This window comes from Lactuca saligna, chromosome 7, assembly GCF_052625555.1.
Source record: "Lactuca saligna cultivar CGN05327 chromosome 7, ASM5262555v1, whole genome shotgun sequence".
NCBI classification, from domain to species: Eukaryota; Viridiplantae; Streptophyta; class Magnoliopsida; order Asterales; family Asteraceae; genus Lactuca; species Lactuca saligna.
Window position 1 is genome coordinate 75,030,168 of NC_136423.1, and position 9,022 is coordinate 75,039,189.

Consider the following 9,022-nt stretch of genomic DNA (forward strand, 5'->3'; position numbering starts at 1 on the left):
ACGCCTCGAGACAGTTGAAGACACATGAGGTTAACTACATGACCCACGATCTTGAACTAGGAGCACTGGTGTTTGCTCTGAAGATCTGGAGACATTACTTGTATGGAACGAAAAGCACTATCTTTACCGACCACAAGAGTTTACAACACATTTTCAATCAAAAGGAGCTCAACATGAGACAACGATGGTGGGTCGAGCTACTCAGTGATTACGAATGCGATATTCGTTATCATCCGGGTAAAGCCAACGTAGTAGCAGACGCCCTAAGTCGGAAGGAATATTCTGGTCGAAAAATCAAGTCATTGTCAATAACCATCCATTCACACTTGTCTAATCAAATTCAGACGGCCCAACTTGAAGCCATGAAACCTGAAAATGTGACGAGTGAATCCCTCAGAGGAATGGACAAGAATTTAGAAACCAAGGGTGACGGAGCCTTATATTTCATGGATCGGATCTGGACACCGAAACACGGTGGTTTCCAAGACTTGGTCATGACCGAGGCGCACAACACTCGGTATTCCGTCCACCCAGGTTCAGATAAGATGTATCTGGATCTTAAAAAGCTATACTGGTGGCCTAATATGAAAGCAGAGATTGCTACCTTCGTGAGTAAATGCCTTACTTGCGCAAAGGTTAAGGTCGAGTACCAGAAGCCCTCTGGTTTATTGCAACAACCAGAGATCCCAGAATGGAAGTGGGAGCGGATCACTATGGATTTCGTAACCAAGTTGCCCAAGACAGCGGGTGGACTTGATACCATATGGGTCATCGTCGATAGATTGACCAAGTCTGCACACTTCCTACCTATTAAAGAAACCGACAAGATGGAGAAATTGACTAGGACATACATTAGGGAAATCGTACGGCTACATGGTGTACCTATGTCCATTATCTCCGATAGAGATAGTAGGTTTACCTCAAGATTTTGGCAATCACTACAACATTCCCTAGGAACAAGGCTGGACATGAGCACAACCTACCATCCGCAGACCGACGGACAGAGTGAGAGGACCATCCAAACTCTGGAAGATATGTTGCGAGCCTGCGTGATTGACTTTGGGAAGGCATGGGATACTCATTTACCCCTTGTCGAGTTTTCCTATAATAACAGTTATCACACGAGCATCAAGGTTGCTCCATTTGAAGCTCTCTACGGCCGAAAGTGCAGATCCCCTCTGTGCTGGGCTGAAGTGGGTGATACCCAATTAGCCAGGGGCCAAGCTTCCGACAGTACTCTCACCGGTCCAGAGATCATTCGGGAAACGACAGAGAAAATCGTTCAAATCCGTGAACGATTGAAAGCCTCTAGAGACCGACAGAAGAGCTACGCAGATAAACGAAGGAAACCTTTGAAATTTCAGGTGGGAGACTGAGTCCTTCTCAAAGTCTCACCCTGGAAGGGCTTGATACGATTTGGAAAGTGTGGGAAGCTTAATCCGAGGTACATAGGGCCTTTCGAAATTCTTGCAAGAGTCGGCCCAGTAGCTTACAAACTCGATCTACCAGTTGCACTTCGTAACGTACATTCTACATTCCACGTATCTAACTTGAAAAAGTGTCTATCCGACGAGACTCTCGTAATCCCACTTGACGAGATCGTGATCAACGAGAGCCTCAATTTTTTGGAAGAACCAGTAGAAATCATGGATCGAGAGGTCAAGCAAACAAAACAAAGTCGCTTACCCATCGTGAAGGTTCGCTGGAACGCTAAGCGGGGACCTGAATTCACATGGGAACGCGAAGATCAGATGCAACACAAGTACCCACATCTGTTTCCCTAATCCACGAGTGTTCTCTTACTTTGAATTTCGGGACGAAATTCCCTCTAACGGGGGGATGATGTGACAACCCGATATTTCAACTCTTTGTAATGGCCTAATAGGTCAAGTATTGTAAACATTTTTGAGTTAATAAAATTAACTTTGATAATAAAATGTCCAAAAAGTTTCTATTTAAATTCTTCTATGTTTAAATATCATTAAACCATGATCGTACGTAAAAAGAACGTCCAAATCCGACTTCGTATATTGAAGTTATGATTTTTCCAAGTTCAGCTTAGCAACAGACAGCTAAAAACTCGAAATGGAGATCGAGTGACATTTGGCCGGAATGACCTAAACGAGAATCGAAGGTCTCGACAATGGTATTTCAACGGTAAAAAGTCTGGCAAAAACCGACGTCAGATAAAGAAGTTATGAATTTGTAAAGAAATTCCTTAATCACGTCATTTTAATAATTAAATAATAAAAATAATTTCGGAATTTGCCAACGGAATCTAAACGAAAGTTGTAGATCGTAGTCTCACCTTCGCGGGGATATAAAGAACGTCGAAAACGGAGTTCGTATGAAGGAGATATGAATTTTTGAAGTTTGATAAATAATATATATATAATTTTTATTGAAAATTCGGTATTATCCGAAGAGGAGTCAGCCTAGGGCCGAGGTACGCGCTGCGTACCCCCGTACGCCCCGCGTACTCGAGGGCACGGCCTCGGATCGTCCACGTCGCCCTATGCGAAGCTACCCGACCCGCCGTCCCATCCGACCCGCCTCATCCGAAATACGTAAGCGATGATGTACGGGTACGCGCTGCGTACGCCCGTACGCCCCACGTTCGGAGGCGGTTCAGCACCCCTATAAAAGGGATGCGAGCCTTTCCGAAAAATTTGTTCATTTTCTCTCTTTCTCTCACGATCTTGCCTCAATTTCCGTGCCCATTCAAACCCGAAGCTCTGGTCTTTTTGCTCAAGTCCCGAGAGTCGATTTTACTCCCGAGATTCCCGAGAATCCCGAGAAAAATCCGTTTCACGAGACGAAACTCTGCCCGGTTTTCAATCTCGCTATCTTCAAGCTCCCAAGTGAGTTCATACCCCTTTATTCAACCTTTGAAATGCTTTTAAATGTTTTAAATACTTTATGGGGGGGAATACAAGTGAAACACTTATAGTTATTGCTTCGATCACATGTGATTGCATTAATCACATGTGATTAATAACTAGGAAACCAATGATTTTTATCACTGTTCAAACTGTTTTACTTCAAAATGTTTCACAAACTCTTTTACTTATCAAATGCTTTTATTTAAACTTTGTTTTACTACTTATAAATTGCATGCCCATATATGTATAGGTATATAAGTAATGTTTAAAGGGCTTAGGAAGGCCATCCGCCCTATTTCCTTTTGGCGCACTGAGATGTGGTCTGGTGGGATTTCGGGTGACCATCCGAGGGTCGTTTCAATATTAGTTATATATCATATATACATGTATAGACATCAAAGTACTTCCATATTCATACTTATCAGCACATCATTAGTAAGTTATCATCGGGGTAACACGAGATCATACTACTACAATTTCTAGATCAACGATTCAGTTCATTCAGGAGTCAATACTTATTACTAAGAGAACATATACAACGATACTAGAACAAGTAACATTATATTGCATATACACGAATACGTTAACAATTGTGATCCACTGTATGGGAGCATGTCTTAATTGTCATGACCCGAGTTGTAGCCAGAGTCTCTTGGAGGGAGAGCGTGAGTTTGCGTATAGATCTATACTGGATTGACTATCCTACACCTCGCTGCTAGCTATAGTGGGACCGACAGGTCTGCGGGTGCCAAATGTCATACCTTATTTTTCGACTATACGTTGTCGATGTTACCAGTCGATAGTATGGTGCAATTTATTACATGATACCTTAATATAAACCCGGTTTAAGGTAGTTAGTACAGCAATAGTTCCTATAAAATAAAACTACCGTACTACACTAATTTACCCATTACATTTTGGTGATAACCTCACTTAAACTTTAATGTACAAACTATATTTTGTTAAATGATAGTTACACTTGGGAAATTACACACTTTTACATCAATCGAGCATACAAAACAGTTAAGCCTTGGTATAGGGCTACTTTAACAGAAAATATAGGTTTTTCTGAGAGATTCAAACTTTTACAAACACTTACATACATTTACAACTCATACTTGCGACAGGTTCAAACGTTTTGATAATAAACCTCGACACTAAAATACTTATGAATTCACCAGCTTAATGCTGATAAACTCTTTCAAAATAACTTGTATTCTCAGGTCATCAGTAGACAGGTACCGATGCAAGCTTTTGAGAAGATGGAGCGCATTCAAGACTCATCATACTATTTTGATTTACATCATATTTTTGGTGTCTAAAACTGTACGGAACACGCTTGTATTAAAATTTTATATTTAATGCAATGGATGATGTTTGTTTGCTTATTTACATTTACTGTGTTGTGATACTTTACATGACGTCCTCCGCCCTAGAACGTTTCCGCCATTCTTGGTTTTGGGGTGTGACAGATAAACAGTTAATTAAGATAAAATTTAGATTTTAACTTCATAAAACAAATTAAGCATCAAGTCCAAGTCAAAACAGCAGCCAAAACCCGAAAATCCCTCTGCCTGACGAACTGACTCGCCGAGTCAGGCCCGGACTCACCGAGTCCAGACACTGACTCGCCGAGTTGAGTCGGGCAGGGACCAAAAAATTCGTTTTTCAGCAATTAAAGCAGTTAAGCATCACATACAACTGAAACCAATCAAGGCTCTGGTACCACTGATGGGTTTTATGCATAAGAAAGATTCCTATGTGCTCATACAAACCCTAATGCTTGGATCTAGGTTTCACTATTGAACATGCTTTGATTCCAAGACTTACAAACCCTAATCTAGCATATAAACAACAAAAATTACATATAGAATCAGATCTAAATGCTTACCTCTTCAATTGTTGGCTTAGATCTTCTCTTTCTTCTTCTTTTGAGCCTAGAGTCACAAATGCAACTCCTCTAATGGTTCACAAACCCCACAAGCAAGAAGGCAATATGAGAGAGGGAGAGAGAGGCTAGAAATTGGCATAAGGTTCTCTTAGAATCAAGTGGGAGCCGAATTCATGCCCTAGGGGTCATATTTATACTTACAGGTTACTAGGGTTTCACTCTAAACCCTAATGGACAGCTTAGCCACCAAGCAGCCCATGGAACCTTCTGGAATAAGGCCCTTAGACGAAAATATGAAGGTTACCCATCATAATTTCGTTCCCCCTTAAGCCCATTAGGTTTCCTTAACCTAAAACTCAACTATCATACATCTGACAGTTTATACCCCTTTATTCAATTAATCTCTTTTGACCACCAAATTAATTCCTAATTAATTTATGACCAATACTAATTAAATAAATATGATTTCTCCTTTAATATATTATTCTTATAATATAATAATAAATCATAATACTCTCTCTTTCTCCTTAAATTACCTTGTCAAGTTGCTTTGGAGAAGGCAACCCAAAAGGACCATGCACAACCGGGTCAAGTACATACCAAATATAGTTACAGGCTTAGACACTATTCCAACAGTAACCAGCTGTCACACCCCCAAATCGGAATGGCGGAAACGTTCAGGGGGCGGAGGACGTCATCTTTAGTATCACAATACATGCATCATAGTTAATCAAAGTAATAAAAAACCATTGTATTAATATTAAAGTGTTTACAAAGTATGTGTTTCACATAAGATAGATTACAAAAGTAAATGACAAAACAAGACATGAAGCAGAAAGCTCACATTCTACTATCTCCTGGACTGAATTAATATATATCATATATATATATATATATATATATATATATATATATATATATATATATATATATATATATATATATATCTACCGAGAAATTATAAAGTAATCATTATAAGTCACCTTCTAGCTGAATGTTTATGTTACACATTTTACTTATGTTTAATGTTTTTCCTTGTATCATACATCGTGTTTGCTAACCCTAGTACATTGTATTTGTACCTTTGTTATTGAAACCCGGTATGATGTTGTACCTCGTGTTTGCTAACCCTGGTACGTTGTATTTGTACCGTTGTTTGTGAAAACCCGGAATGATATGTTGTTACTTCGTACTTGTTAACCTGAGTTTTATATATGTTTATATGTTTCTTGTATCATACTTCGTGTTTGCTAACCCTGGTACGTGGTATTTGTACCTTTGTTATTGAAATGCGATATGACGTAAGTGTCATTCTTCAAGTTCGCTAACCCTGGTACGTTGTATTTGTATCTTTGTTATTGAAACCTGTTATGACGTGGTACCTCGTGTTTGCTAACTCATGTACGTGGTATTCATACTTTGGTTTATGCAAAAACGGTATTCCTGTGAAATTTCATGATTTGTTCTTCTATTATAGTTATAGTATGTTCCTTCTGTTATAGTATGTTCCTCTCTATACTACTTATAGTATGAACTGAATCCCTAAACTATACCTATTATAATTTACTAGTATGTTTGTTTGAATTGTTACTACCTTGAAATAAAGACTCATTTATCTACTAAGTTATGTTTTCACTTTAAAAACGGAGTTTTATAAACCATAAAGTAACATAACTTTGAAAAGAGTTTTTGCAATGAATTGATCACTTAATAACACATAAGTAATCCTTAAAATGATGTTTATCACAAAACATTTACACAATTATCATTGTGTTCTACTTGTATTCCCCCCTCCCCAGTAAAAGCATTTAAAATATTTAAAAGATTGATTATAAGGGTATGAACTCACATTATGTGGGTGGTTCTATTACAACTTCCCGTAAGGATGAGAAGTTCCATGAATGAAGTCCCGAGACACAAACGGATCCTAAATGACATATAATGGCATATATTGGTATGGATATAGGGTTTAGAAGAAACTACACGCAAGGAAACACCTTCCGGGACTAGGAAACACTTGGATTAAGTGTTAGAATCACATGTGATTCATCAAAGGGATGTTTATGGGCACCAATTGATGTTTACGACCATGGAGTTTATGTTCGTAAACTCATGGTAAAATGTAAACAAGAGGGTGATTGAATGATAGGGAAACTTGTGGGACTATGGTTTAACAAGAGGATGAGCAAAACTAACCTTTTAGAAGGTTTTGAGGTGTTTACGGCCACGCCAAGTGTGTACAGCCATAAACACTCCAAATGGTGTCATTTTGGGTTTTAAAGGAAAGGGGTTTCAATGGTTCAAGTGTTCTAATGGATAGCAAGTGTCTAGAAGTGTTTAAGACTCAAGACATGACCAAAACAAGGATTTACGGCCATAATCAAGAGTTTATGGCCGTAAACTCATAACGTTTATGACATTGATGATGTTTCAAGACTATAATCTAGTGTTTAACATGTCTAACTAGATGATAGATGGAATACTCACACTTTTGAGGGCCTTTTAGGAGTTTTCGGCCACCAAGAACAAGTGTGTGTTCTTGGTGAAAGATGATGACTATGGAGATCTAGACAAAAGAGTTGATTTTTATGGATGGAAGCAAAGGATGATACATGATTAAGAAGAATTACAACTCAAAGATGGAAGAAACACTTACTTTTTTGAAGATTTGGGATGAAAGGCTTGATGATACTTGAGAGAGATTGGATGTTCTTGACTTGAAAGTGTAAGAATGAAAGAAAAGTGAAGGAAATGAGACTTAAGGGGGGAGTTTATGGCCAACCTTGAGTTTACGACCGTAACACTCATGTGTTATGGCTGTGAACTCCTTTTGGTGGTGATTAAGGCTTGAATGTTGCTCAGTGACTCTAGCAGGTACTTCCGAACACTCATTCCTTGAATGTACTAGGCTTAAAATTCATTAGAATGAACCTTAATAAGGCTAGAAGGTAATGAACTTAAGTCTGACTTTTGGTTGATTGGCTTGACTTTACAAGGAAAAAAATTTCAAGTTGTCACATCATCCCCTCGTTAAAGGGAATTTTGTCCCGAAATTAACTTTCTTACAATACTACTATTCCTCTGACTGGTAGGATACTCACTCGTAGATCTTGCAAAATTGCCCTAATATCCATGATAGGATTCATACTTGGTCTATCTATCATTACCTTGTGTATACAAGTCGTATATAATTAAGATTAGTTAGACGGTCGGATGTGCAACTCTGCCCCAAGTCCACAACCAGACAAGGAACAGGAGATAGGGCGGAAATACACATACTAAATCTGCATAATCATAATTATATACCACTCTTGCGTATACACTTAATAGTGATAGGTGGGCTGTATTCGTCGTTAGCCTCTGTGCCTGAACTTGATGTGTTGGACGAATGGTAATTCTGAAGGTTTGCTAAATATACGGTGGCAAGGTTTCAGAGGGCAAAGTACTCTTCGCATGAGTACTTCGGGGTTTAGAATACGAGGTAGACAATTCTGAGGTCTGGATCGAACTGTCGTTACTAATGACGATGGTTTCGTAAATTTGACAGTTGAGGCGTTGGAAACATATGAACCTAATATGGTGAGGACCACATCAATTCATGACGAAAGATGACATTAGACTCTTTACAGAAGTTAATGTTAGGCCGATTTGAAAGAAATGTCTGTGACACGATGATGTACCCCTAGTGTGCTCGACAATGTACTCTGTGTAAACGTTCTAGTGTTTTCTGTTTTCTCCTTGATGTTAACAATTCTACGTATCGTACCACGATGAGCAAGTACATACATTGAAAGTGCTTTGATAACTAGTGTCAGTACTTTAGGTTTCGATCCTCTTTGGTACTTCTATGATCGATTGGCATGTACAAGTTATGTATAATTAAGATGAATAAGACGGTCGACTAAGTAACTCTGCCCTAAATCCACAATCAGACAAGGAACAAGAATTAAGGCAGAATTACTCACTCTAAGTCTGCAAAATATTAGTTATGCACAACTCTAATGTATATACTAAGCCATCATAGCTTCCCTAAACGGATCTTTAGTTCTCTTGTGAATACTATGACTTGAACAAGTTATTACAACTACTTTTAAATGTTATCCCCAAGTTTTAATCTTATATAAATATAAATTAAAATTTTAAAGTAATTTTATTTAGAAGATGTACCAAAGTTTCAAAAGAGGGATCCTTCGTTATTCCTTTATGTGAAGTCGTTAGATTCCTCCTTCTCCTCTGTCACCTCTCTCTG